Source organism: Tachypleus tridentatus, chromosome 6 (genome assembly GCF_004210375.1).
Source record: "Tachypleus tridentatus isolate NWPU-2018 chromosome 6, ASM421037v1, whole genome shotgun sequence".
Lineage (NCBI taxonomy): Eukaryota > Metazoa > Arthropoda > Merostomata > Xiphosura > Limulidae > Tachypleus > Tachypleus tridentatus.
Window position 1 is genome coordinate 98382933 of NC_134830.1, and position 10036 is coordinate 98392968.

At 33.7% G+C, this 10036-nt stretch overlaps 1 long non-coding RNA gene across 1 annotated transcript in view; it reads right to left on the reverse strand.

Annotated features, from left to right (window-relative positions):
- LOC143253147 (uncharacterized) overlaps positions 1-2999 on the reverse strand; it is a 32763-nt gene extending 29764 nt beyond the window's left edge. The window contains exon 1 of the long non-coding RNA XR_013029404.1: positions 1518-2999. This is a non-coding gene — a long non-coding RNA (uncharacterized LOC143253147). The remainder of the gene's footprint in view (positions 1-1517) is intronic.
- Between the last annotated feature and the right edge of the window lie 7037 nt (positions 3000-10036).

Below are 10036 nucleotides of genomic sequence, written 5' to 3' on the forward strand. Positions count from 1 at the left end.
TTGTTTGTTTTTTTACACTGATTGGCCACTTTATTAAAATTTTATGATTTACAACTTTCGCACAACACCACCCAAAGGTTTGTTTGTTGATTTTCGAGCTTAGTCTTTCTTAACTTTCAAGTGATAGACTAGATCAAATGTGGCTAGTCAGTAACACCTGCCGCCAACTCTTGTACTACTATTTTACAACGAATATTGAGAATGATTATAACATTATCATGTACACATGACTGACAGAGAAAGATGTTCAGTGACGTGTATCGATCCTCAGACCCGCAGACTGCGAGTCGAATTCTTTAACCACCGTAACAATGTTATAACAAAGAGTTAACAGCCCATAATTATTCCAAATTTTGAACCAATAGACCTAGGATAAGCAAATAGTCAGCAGTTTCCATTACCAACTCTTAGGCTTCTATTTGACCAAATAGCGTTTTGACCTTTCTTCTTATAGTACAGCCCCACAGAAGGAAATGTGTTGTTGTATTTTTGTTTGTTTAGGTTTTTTTGCGCAACAAACTTAAACTGTGAACTATCTGATTCACAGCCTGAGCTGGCTAACCGTTAGATCACGCTCACTTCCACTTTATTAGAACTTCTACACACACACACACGGGATTTACGAAATTGTTGATTGAGCTCTGTAAATGTGGAGATCTAGTCGTACAATGGCTAATCTAAAGCAAATAGGTTAGATAACGACATTTTTAATTTTAAAGGAGCGTCCTAGTAAGTGCCTCTCTAAAAGAAGTCTTTAAAATAGACTATTTCTTTGACTATCTATTTTAAAACATTTGCTGTAGCAGTATACATCAACAATAACAATCGAAAGGAAAGTCGTTTGTCACTAAGTAAATTTCGAGGAAATTACTTAGAAAATGCAACAGTCGCCAGATCAGGTCCCAATTCACCATTTATTTCAACAATGGTCAATATTCAACGAACATGTGATTGTAACGTATTATATCGTTGGACGAGTTCTTTTGAATAACTTGTTTAAAATAATAACAAGCCTAGTCCATGTAACAATAACAATTTATTTATTCAACAAACTTTTGCTATACTTGTGTTAATTTTTAGGCCTAACTATATAAATAAACTTATAAACTCTAAAGCTTATGTGGGCATTAGTTCACTAACAACGTTTCATTAGAAGTGTTGAGACCAACGATGATCTTAACTGACAAATAAACTTGCAGAATTTCTCTGTTAATTGATCGATTAAATTGGTAGATGTGATAACTTTCATTACAAATACCGAACTACATCACTCAATAGGTGCTAAATTCTTATTGATTTCGTCACACACAGATTATTCGTATTTACAATATACTCGTATTTTTTCAGATTCCACAAAATTTCAAGATTATTACGTCATCAAAATTATCAGCTTCCTCTAGCAAGTATATATAAATTAAAACATTGAAAATATAACTTAAAAGCATTTTACCTTAGAAAAAATTATAATGTCCTTTAAACAACCCATGTTCAAAAATAAAATGGTATGTTAAACTAACCTTTCATCAAGTCTGTCTTTTTTTTTGGGTTTGTCTGAGAAGTATGGTACACGGATGGTATGGCCTCCTATCCCTTGTCGTTACTTGCTGTCCTGTCCTGTTACAATAGTACACCTTGCAAATCCACTGGTTGATTGTAACTCCTTGTAATCCTCTGGCAATGTTTTTACATGAACCCTGGATTCTTAAGCAGATTAACTTTGTTTTGGTAAATACTTTGTCCTCTCCTCAGTGTACTTTCAAAGATGACCGTAGTAGATAACCTTTACATTGGACAACCAGTTCTTCTAGATTCTGTAAACTACATAACCGATTATTTTAAATACAAAGTAAGACCTTTCCCTTATCAGTAGTATCATCATAGTGACTTTTTATCTAAGAATTGTTTAATTTGTTTCTTGTTAAAGTCTTGTATAGCATATTTATTCTTCAGATCCACAAGAGATCTTCCAATAATCACTTCTCGGGATATGCTAGAGTGTTTGGTTCCACTATACCCCATAAACTAGATGCAGGTTTACTCCAAATAACTTTTGCTATGAGTATTTTGCTTCTCAGTAGTATAGTGACTACTCTCCTGGTTGTCACTTCAAATTGAACTGGTGTAGTAATTTTTTCATGTAATGCACAACATTTCATGATCAAAGACTGTAAAGCTATTTGAAGCTAGCCTAGTCTCGCATCCATGTTTCTGCCTGAAGTCAGTTCCCAAAACACATGCTTCCTTTAAAATAAATTACTCGCACATCATGTAGAAGCTTTCTACACTATGAATAACTTTCAACGTTCTTCTTGCTAAAACTTTATTTCCACCTACTGTTCAAATAAATCTATTTTCTTTCTTTGTGTCTGGTGGTAATTTTCCACTTTTAGTTATCAAATTAGTTTGAACAGTTGTAACTGTTGAACAGGTATCAAAACAATGTACTTCAAGGTTTTCCATCAATAACCTATGAAATCGTAAATGTTTCCCTTAGATAATGAACTTTTTTTGTAATTTGTGATAGGAGTATTCCCAGCTGAACTTCGACCCATAACTCCAGCTAATTTCTCTTTATCAGAGGTATGGTTAACTTTGTACTGCTCTTTTGATGTGACTGGTCTTGAAGGTTCATCTCCGTTGTATATTAATAGCCGTTTACTTCTTACAGCCTCGGCTGTAGTAGACAGATTTCCCACATTTTTCTCTTATTTACATCATGTGGGAAGAGTTGTTATTTTTTGCATGCTTTAATCAACAATTCCTTGCAGTATGTTCTTTCAAATTTCACTTGAAACATTTATTGTATTATGGTTTTTCTCCATTCTGTATAACTAGTTGTCTAGCTAATAATTTCAGTTATTCTAGACTATCAGCAGCAACAGTTGATATTTTCGTAATACTTAAGCTGATGATTCCGTAACTTCTAAATGGTGCCTTTCGCTATTTATGATTTTGACAGATTCAAGTCTCATCGCCAACTAGAAAGCTTCTTTTATATGTACACCTATTTTATTTCGACATAATTTTCTGATAATCTCCTCTGTTATGGCCTAGAAATAATCATGCCCTAACAAATCAATCAGTTCAAGAGGATCACTCAGATAAGATAATTGGGCAAGCCTTACCAAATATTCTGTAGGTTTGACTAAGGTTTCTTATTTTTTCCGCACATTGTTTTGGAACTTTGGATATTTCCTATTGGTGTATTACTTCAAACCAATTGGATAAAGCAGTTACTAGCGCTTGCTGGTTATTATAGATCTCAACTTGAAGGTTGCTTAATGTTATTGAAACTGATTCTTTTAAATTGGAAACAAGATTAGTAGCTTATTTTTCTATTTTCCATTTGTCTGAAAATTATTTCAAACTAAGCCTCGTCCCTCCCATGGAATCTTTTCATCTCTGTCCATTGGTTTCTCGGTTCGGCAATATTGTTAAATTAGCTAAATAAATTCTGAACCTTGATTTAATAGCGTTATGGTTAGAGTATTCCAGAAAATTTCTGTAGCCACAATGGCACAGCACCAGTGGTAATCTTAATCTGCCTATCACAAATGTAGATATGGATGAATTCCGAACAATAAGTGGATTTTTTTCATTTTGGATTCTACTTTGGAAGAATAATTTTTCTTTAGGTGAAACTGCACCAGTGTAAAATAAAAATGTTATATACCGTATGTTCAGCACAGAAAATGGCAAACACATGGTGCATAACACATCTTACTTTGCCTGCTGCTAAAGGAGATGTAATGGAGTGTGGAACTTCCTGGTAGGGATTGAATACCTTTGGCTTCCGTAGAAGGCTAAATATGATCTATGATGCATCTGAGCGTTGTTATTAATCATCTTTATTTATCAGCGGTGTAGTTTTACCTAAGGAGAAAGTATTCTTCCAAAGTAGAATGCAAAAAGAATATTAATAAATCTACTTATTGTTCGGAATTAATTCAAAGAGTTTGACAGTGACTTAATCTTAATTCGATCTATCATTTTAAAGATGAGCTTTTACATCATTTTATAGAGTCAAAGTCGTGCTGAGCCCAAGCTATCATCGCAGTGAAAAGTGGTCTAACAGAGAATAAGATAGAAGTCTTAATTAGGTGGCCAATCAGTGAACTTTTCTTTAGCCAAATGAACTTGTTTTTCACTTGACAATCTTTCCACAAATTGAAATGAATATTTATTTTATGCGTAGTTATTCTATTTCATTTAAAAATGTTTAGTTTCGATACCATATTGATATCATGGTAATTGGCCCTTATGACTTTGGAGTTTTAGCTCCATTTATGCAAAAACCAAAAATCAACAGTGAAAGAAAGCCGTAAAGTAGTATTGCTATTTGTTTCATTTTTATTCGGTGGATAAATGGTTTAATAAAAAGTAGAGTGTTGTATCTTATTTTATAACTACTAATATTCAAAGCCCACTCATTTTTAATCATGTTTGTGGACCGCGATAGTACAATATTGAACTTGAACGTAATGTTGATGAATAACGCAATACTATATGAATGATGATGAGTTTATAAGTCTTTGAATATTACTTTTTAATAACTATCGTTTAATGTTGAATTCATTATATTTTTTTTATTACGACTACTTTATTTATAAAGCCTAAATTAGTCGCATAAATAAGGGCTACTACACACACCTTCATACAAACTAATCACTTGCTGCTTGAAATTTCATGAAACTCGTATGAAAACTATGTAGTAACATATATCACTTGTGTATCATACTTTTCGTTTCTTTCGAGCCCTCAATAGCTAAGGATAACGTTCTGGGTTTATAAGACTAAAATCCGAGGCTCAATCCAAACAGTGAGCGCACATAGATTACTTATTGCACAGCTTTGCGCTTAACAATAAAACGAACAAAACAGTTTTCTCGGTGATTAAAGTAAACGTTAATCGATGTAACACGTTTTTATTAAAATAGTGAATAATATTTTTATATGTTTTTAGCTTTAAATTAATTTTTATGGCAATTACAAGAATTTATCGTACAAAACTTGCAAAATGTTATACTAGTTGTTTCCTTGACCTTTCACAGAGAAGAATTGCATAAATTAATGAATTGTTGCACCATTCCAAAAAGATAAATAATTGGTGTTCTGATGCAAGACAAATTAGACCTTTACTTTGAGATTTTGCTTATTCAGTTCACTCTTTTTAGTTACGACGTCAGGATATGACAGACACCAGAGCTACAGAAAAGGCTAAATATTAACAGTTCATACGAGTCGTTCCACTGACCCTGTGTAGGTGTGTGATTCGTGGGTGTGCCATCATATGATCTAAATTCCATTTTGTGGTATATTCAATGAAAAAGAATTTTGATTGGTTCAGCTTAGAGGCACGTGACTGTTAAATGTATGTCTTGATGAATGGTACTTTGTTCACCAAGACTTGTATGAATATGTTCAAGGGCGACATGTCAGTCACTGGCCTTAAGCTATCAGAACACCTCTTTTTGTTGTTGTTTTTCACTGGCGTTGTGGAACATTTTGGTACCCTTTGAAATCGTAGTATTTCAAATAATAAAGTTCCAGAAGAATTAACTTTATGAAACTTTTTTTTTCGTTTTTGTATAGTACGTTTAGTTAAACGTAAGATATTGTAATTACCTTTCTCACAGTGAAAATCGTTTTGCTATCGTTCTTTAAATTTACCTTTTTCTAAGTTCGAGGTTATCAACAGTGTTAAAACGTAGGATCTCTCTTAACTAGCATGTTAAATTACAGTGTTAAAACATCGAAAGTTTTCAATTGTCACTTTTAACTTTTTCCTTATTAGTATTTTGTTCTACTTGAACATTTAAACAAATTTTAATTGCTGTAGACAAAAAGTTATCCAAGGGGACATCTGTGCTGTACCCACCACGAGGCTCGAATCATTAATTTTAATATGATATTATAAGCCTCAACGTTACTACTGAGTCAGCAATGGCAAGCCAAACCGCTATAACAAGAACCATTTTTACGATGAAACAAGGGGGACTGCAAGTTGACTATTGCCTGAAATACTCATTTAACGAAAAACAGACCACAAAATATCTCTTTAAATCACCTCCCCTCCAAAAAAATTATATGCATGACAAGAAAAAAGAATTTGGTTTGTTTTGAATTTCGCGTAAAGCTACCCGAGGGCTATCTGTGCTAGCCGTCCCTAATTTAACAGTGTAAGACTAGAGGGAAGGCAGCTAGTCATCACCACTCACCGCCAACTCTTGGGCTACTCTTTTACCAACGAATAGTGGGATTAACTGTAACATTATAACGCCCTTACGGCTGAAAAGGCGAGCATGTTTGGTGCGACGGGGATTCGAACCCACGACTTTCAGATTACGAGTGGAGTGCCTTAACCAGTTGACCATGCCGGGCCGAAAATAATTTAACTTGTCTCTTTAAGTAAAAAGTATATAAAAAAACAAAAGTTATTAATTTCATTAAAAGTAATTTTAATCGAAATAAGAATAAGAATAAACACTGTTTTTTAATGAAGGACAAGATACTATAAAACACTCGTTAAAAGTTAAAAAGGGAGAAAATAGTTTCTACTGAACTGTTAGAAAATAAACATCACTGCTCTGTGAAACTTGGTGTGGTGCACTAGATATATAAAGAGATGTGTGTGTGTCTTTTCTTATAGCAAAGCCACATCCCGGTATCTGCTGTGCCCAGTGAGGGGAATCGAACCCCTGATTTTAGGTTTGTATATCCGAGGCCTTACCGCTGTCCCAGCGGGGGACAAAAAGAGATGAGAAAAGTTAGTTGAACTGAAAATAAAATTATTGTATGGTTAAGAATTAACACGAGCAATGAGTGAATACTTTTTACACAAGTTGCCATTCACGAAAGAAAGACTTGATCATATAGCGACAAAACCTAGCGTGGCAGACGAAAATGGGAAAAGAAAACTTTTTATCTCTGAAAGAAGGATGATACATGCCATCAAACAGAAAAGGAGCCACCAATGGCTCAACGGTATGTATAAGGGCTTATAACGCTAAAGATCGGGTTTCAATACCCTCGGTGGGCAAAACACATATAACTCCTATTGTAACTGTGCACAGCAACAAAAAATTATCAGATTGAAATATAAACACATAGAAACAAGTTTAAACGATAAAAAGACGAATTATAAACTCTGAAATAGAAATACATCGTTGACAGCATGAAAACAAGAACATTAAGATACGACTGCCAAACGGGCAGTTGTCGAAAAATGAAAGGCTAGGAAGTTAATATAACAATGTTATAACAATCCAGAAAGTTAATATATCACTGGCAAACAGAACTGGAAGTATCTCGTTGATGTACTATGAAGAAAATACTATGTACTATGTCGTTGATGTACTATTTAGTATTAATTTATTTAAACGAACATCATTCTGATAACTTGGATTGTAAAGCATCATATGGCTTAACAAATGAGGAATCGATATAAAATGCTTGGCTGACAAAAGAAAGTTGTAAAACTATTACATGTCTGGAATAAACGGGTATCTTACATTTATCGCGATAGCGCACGTTTTACATTGTCGAATGATAGATAACTAACTATTACGTGACCGATAAAACAAAAACGGGTGGTTATTACACGGCAAAAGGTTAGAAAACTAACACATGCGAACTGGTTAATAAATACACTGTCACAAATAAAAAAATCAAAATTTTGTGAACAAAACGTGATATTATCTAGACATATAATGTGCACAGACTTGAGGAACATCTGAAAATTATTTGAAATAGCGTTTCAACCGTACGTTTATAAACTAAAACTTAATCGAGATAAAAGGATTCAAATCATTAGTATAACACCTAGTATGGTGTTTTAAAATCGCCTTTGACTCGGTTTCATTGAACTGAAAAAAAAAAAATTTGTGGCTGATTGTTCCTCAGCAAAACCTTACACATAAAAGTCTCTTATGACTTAAAAACACAACTAAACTATGTGTTTCACAGAAATGTTACAAATGTCATTGGTCAGTTTCCAAAATATAAAGTTACGAAAGGTAACTAAGTATGGCATGGCCAAGCGTGTTAAGGCGTGTGGCTCGTAATCTGAGGGTCGCGGGTTCGCATCCCCATCGCGCCAAACATGCTTGCCCTTTCAGCCGTGGGGGCAATATAATGTGACGGTCAATCCCACTATTCGTTGGTAAAAGAGTAGCCCACGAATTGGCGGTGGGTGGTGATGACTAGCTGCCTTCCCTCTAGTCTTACACTGATAAATTAGGGACGGCTAGCACAGATAGCCCTCGAGGAGCTTTGTGCGAAATTTCAAAACAAACAAATTAACTAAGTACAGTAAATCAAGTCGTACTTAGGGTTCATCCATATATTTCGTGATGACAAAGTTACCCATTTTCTGTCCATCACGCATTTACCATCATCAAATCTAAAAGTGTAATTTGACCACCACGTACACACCATGACCACATCTCAAACTATCATGAGCAAATATGAAACTATCTAATAACCACCATGTGCTCACGCGGTTATTCGCTAAACTGTATAATCTTCCCAAGAAACTTTTCTAGTAATTTTAATATTATTTATCCACAGATGACTCTGCTGAACATGATCTTTGATTCATTTCTTATTCTCTAAATACATTTGCAGACAAAAGTATTTAGAAAGTTCAAAAGAACAAAAAACACCCGTAAACGATAAAGTAATTTCTATAAATTGTTATTGTTTTATTGAAAAACACAATAAAGCTACAATTCGTAAGTAACATGCATAAACTGAAAAGTAACTCGTAGGTCTAACTTAATATTTTGATGAAAAGTATTTGGGTAGTCTTGATTTAATACTTTATATTTACTGTTTGCTTCCTCTAGTGACTCGCTGGCACAGCGGTAAGTTTACGGATTTACAAGGCCAAAATCAGACGTTCGTTTCCCCTTGGTAGACACATCAGATAGCCCGCTCTGGCTTTTCTATAAAAACCTACGGACGCCTCCTGTACAGCTTATAATATTATTCTGTTTGTTTGTTTTTTCGTTTTGAAACTAGTTCCTGGCAACTTTCCAGAAATATTTTTTTTCCTATTTTTCAACACGTACAACTTTATTTTGCAATCGATAACATTTTGATAAGATTCAAGTCTTTATCCATAACTGTATTCTTATTTTTGTTTAAAAATTTTACTACAGATTTTGCAGAACGTTTATGGTCATTATCCTGCTGGAATACAAAATTCTGTTTAATAATCCTTCTGGAAGTTGGTAACAATTAAGAGTGAAATAATTCTTGATATTTTGCAGCAGTAATTGATTTTTCCAAACAAAACAGGTCGCCAGTTTCTGAGGAGACATAACCAAATCATATCATCACACAATCATTACCATATTTAACATTGGGCAGAATGATTTTTTTATTCCTTCTCTTTTTTCTTCCAAACATTGTTATCTTATTGGTTAAAAAAGATCTGTTTTAGATTCCACTAACGAAAAAATGTTGTTGAAGATCAGGCTTTTTCGAGTATTCAGTGGAAAACTTCAATCGCTTTTTTGTGCATTGTTTATAATAAAAGTTTGCAACTTGGTTTTTCGCTATAAACATTCACATTAAGGAACATCTTCGAACTCTGCACACGTTAAAGTCAGGGCTGTGATTGAACATTTTGTTGACACAGTATAACTGATATTGATTGTGCCCAAACAGCAAACATTTTTACTCATTATCACAGCTCTTTAGATAGAAAATGTAAATAAACTCAATTAATTTCAAGGAACAAATCACAAGTAAAACAAAAAATTCATCTTGCATTTTTAATTATTACTGTATATAATTAATTTCACAAAATTTCCAATTGAACATGGGGCAAAAACTATCTTAAAAGGAATACTTGTTCTTGAAACAGCACCCATGACTTTCTATGCTAATGGGTAAGGCTGCTAACATATTGATAATAGTAAAAAAGTAGATTTTTCGATTGTTAGACAAAATCCATCCATTTGTTTCTCAAGCTTACAGAAAAAAAAACAGCTTTGAATATTTTATTCAAACGTGGGCAAATTTACTAAAA